Source organism: Orycteropus afer, unplaced genomic scaffold, assembly GCF_000298275.1.
Source record: "Orycteropus afer afer isolate SDZICR_OR568_19922 unplaced genomic scaffold, OryAfe1.0 scaffold00312, whole genome shotgun sequence".
Taxonomy (NCBI): Eukaryota; Metazoa; Chordata; class Mammalia; order Tubulidentata; family Orycteropodidae; genus Orycteropus; species Orycteropus afer.
Window position 1 is genome coordinate 1868425 of NW_006921899.1, and position 3801 is coordinate 1872225.

Genomic DNA, 3801 nt, shown 5'->3' on the forward strand with positions numbered 1-3801 from the left:
AGTCATTAAAAGGACAGCTACAAGAGACCTGAATTTGGACTCAGAATCAAATGATCTGAGATGAGCTTTGAGGGCAAGGAAGGTGAACTCCATCAGAGAATCACTGGGAAGGAATGCTGGCACTGAGAGAGAAGACTCGAAGAGACAAAACCGAGAAGCAGCAGCAAAGGCAGTGTTTGCGGTGAACAATCAGCATCACCACAGTGAAGGGCCGGCATCACCTGGGAACTACACCAAGTCCTGGAGGAGGAAAGAAGGGCCTGTCAGCTCCACGGTGACAGAATGATCATACTAAAGACCTGCAGGTGCTAAAGGAATGCCATTTTAAAATGAACTGGTGCCTAATGGTTTACATCCCACCCAATAGAAGATAAAGTAGAATATTCAGTAGATCAATTGAAATGTGCTTTGGTTTTGGATTTTCATAAAGAAAGGAAAGTTGAAGTTAGAAACCTAAAGCACAATCTTTCAAAAATAGAACAGTCTGATGAAAATTTAAAGACATTTGCTGTGATCTCAAAATATAAATTGAAGATTGGGTTTAGCATGTGACAGTGTAAGAGAATTGAAGATTAAACTTCCAAATGAAAACTGTATCTCTTTAGAAAAACAGATAGATTACCTGTCCAAAGATGAGTTTAGAAAATGAACTCAGATTACTCAGCAAAAGTATTTGGATACATCAAATTCACGCTAGAATTTGTTCAGCTTTCTAAACCTCAAAGCAAAACCCATTGCCATTGAGTCAATTCCAAGTCTAAGTGACCCTTTAGGACAGAGTAAAACTGTCCCATAGGGTTTCCAAGACTGTATCTTTACAGAATCAGACTGCCTTATCTTTCCCCCATGGAATGACTTGTGGGTTTGAACCACCAGACGTTTGATTAGCAACAGAATGTTTTAACCACTATGCCACCAGAGTTCCTCTTCTGAACTCAGGAGTTGTTTATCTTCAGCAGCAACAACAGGTACATGCTATTGAAAGAGAACAACTATATGCTCTTTTCACTGAGAAGACTAGAGAAAACAGTCATGTGCAAAGAGACTATCACACAATTACGGATGTAGTAAGTGCCAGAGAAGCAGTTCTTATTAAGCTGCAACATGAAAATAAAAAATTGTCAAACATTCTCGAATGCTGTGGCCTGGGGATGTTTAGAGATACTGCTCAAAAGGTATCCTGTATTATTGCATAAAACACATTGTAATACATGTTTGACATTTTAAATGTGAGACTTTAATGAGACTTGTATAGACTTCAGGCACTTGTAATGAGGTTGGAGGTGTGAAAAGTAATCCATTTGAGCGAGGACAACCAGATGTAGTAAAGAAATCGATGAACTTCGTAAAATAGCAGTGCAGGAAAAGTGGACAAAGTCTTCTTGAAAAAGCAAAAGATAAGCACAATGAAGTGTCAGGAGTAATGGGACTCTTTAGTATTTAAAGGGGATGAATCAGGTGAATGACTGGCTGGCTTGCAGATGGATCAAAAAGTGACCCCACTACATCTCAGAGACCAAATCAACCACCTATGATTCATATTTCCTTTTCAGAACTCCTTGTTCAATTTTTAAACTGGAGTCTCATGCATCAATTCCACTACCAAAGTTTCCTCTTCATAATATGACACCTCCAGACTCAGTAGGAAGGAGAAAATTAGCTAAAAATGTACCACAAAGTTTGCAAGACACAACAGGCTGCAGGACCAATAGAAGAGCAGATGTGAAACCATTCCCACCTTTCTGACCTGCAGCTGTGCCTCGAATGAATCTGGCCAGGGCTGGACCTAGTGAGTCTGGGCATCATCTATTGAACGCCATCTCGGATGTTTTACCCACATTTACACCTTCACTACTGCTCCTTGAAAACAGAGTTGTGCTGAAAGACCTTTGAAAGAGTAGATGATTCTCAAGGCAGAGATGACATAGCACTTTATAGAAACCAGGAATACTCTGAGTATGTATTTTATCACAGAGTGGCCTTTTGGAAGAAATCACGTATTTGTCATGTGCTTTGGTCATGTTGTCAGAAGGGACCAGTTCCTGGAGAAGGATGTATTTAGCTTTGAAAAGTAGTGAGTCAGCGATAAAGGGGAAGCCCCTCAATGTGGTGGATTGACACCATGACTGCAAAAATGGTCTCAAACATTGCAGAGATTTTGAGGATGCCACAAGACCGGACCATGTTTCCTTGTGTTGTGCATAAGGTTGGTAGCAGTCAGAGCCAACTCGACAGCACCTAACAACAACAACAACAAACTTAAAACGGTGGTTATTCCTTGTCAGGGTAGGAATAGATGAGATCAGAGGCTATGGTTTAAGGACAATTCAATGTTATTGCAATACTTTACTTTTGTATGACTGCTATTTAAAACGTTTGCAGGCACCAATTTTTTCAGAAGTGGATGGCCCCACCCTTCTTCCCTGTATGTCTCAATCTGGAAAGCTCTGCTGAAACCTGTCCCCACAGGTGACCCTGAGACATGTGCAGTACCGGTGGCACGGCTTCCAGCACCACAGCCACACACAAGCCACCACACCAGGGCAACTGACAGGTAAGTGGTGGTTCTTATGAGTAAGGAACAGACATTTATGTGTACCTTCTGTTGTTCACACTTTGACCTGGACGTTCAAAAATTCTCACATACATGAGCTCACGCCTTTCTGTATGCCAGTAAGGGAACAGCAGACAGTCCAAGATTCATTAAACAAAATTAAAGTTCTCTTTTCCAACTAAGTTGCACTCCCTTTCCCCTAATAATAATAATAAAATCATTGCCCTTGAGTTGAATTCTAACTTTCTTAAAATATATATATATATAGGGCATCTGTCCAAATGCTAATTAATTATATTTTATTGTTTTAAAAAGCAGTAAGTTATTTTATGGATTTGCCCTAGTTCTTTTATCAACTGTTGATTGGTATGGAAGTAGCTTCTAGCCCAAACCTGGCTGTTGTCCATGGTCAGTTCCCGTTTCAGTCTCCTCCAGGATCCTTCCAGATCTTCATCACCTTGCTCAAGCGTTGTCAGACCTCACACCCTCCTAACGACAGTAGAGATCGGGAGTCAGGAACTCTCTCCCTCAGCTTCCCACCCTTTCCCCTGTCTTTCCAGCTTCTCCCGATTCCAGCTTCTCCACTTCTTTTTTCAGAGGAACATTCAGCCAGTTTGGTTGTTCAAGGCTATTTCCTCCACTGTACCCGGAAACCAACAAACTTCTCAGCTTCTTTGACTTTCCTGTTAGTTTTCCATTCTGCTTTATCTGCAGCCTGACCCTTGTCCTAAGCCCATGAACATGCTCCGGTTTCTCCTGGTAACTGCTGTCCCTTCTGCTTCTCCAGCCGATTCCTTACCTAGTGGGACGGACTCCCTCGCTGCTGTGGATTGAGTCCGACCCCTAGCGACCCCTACTGGGTTTCGAGGCAGTATTCTTTACAGAAGTAGATTGGCCTATCTTCCTTCCAGAGCAGCTGGTGAGTTTGAACTGCTGATCTTCTGGTTAGCAGACAAATGCCTTATCCACTACACCACCACAGCTCCTTAGTGTGAGAGACTAAGCGTGTGGAAAAAGTCTTTTCTCCTTGCTAGCATCTGGTCATTTTTCCTCGGCTTGTTTTTGAAAGCGGCACAAAATGCATCTGAGTTTCACTGTTCACTGGCTTCTCTCACCTCCTAGGTGCATAGTTTTGAATAGTTAACCTTTTTGCCGTTGTCGGGTCGTCTGTGATACTAGGTTAATGATTCCTACATGACTGGGTCATCGTGAAGATAGAAGGACGTTATGTGTGTAAATCAGGGCTC

The 3801-nt window shown here is 42.1% G+C and overlaps 1 pseudogene; it reads left to right on the forward strand.

The window, feature by feature from the left end:
* The window catches only part of LOC103206360, a 57608-nt pseudogene extending 56254 nt beyond the window's left edge, over nt 1-1354 (forward strand).
* Nucleotides 1355-3801: the final 2447 nt, after the last annotated feature.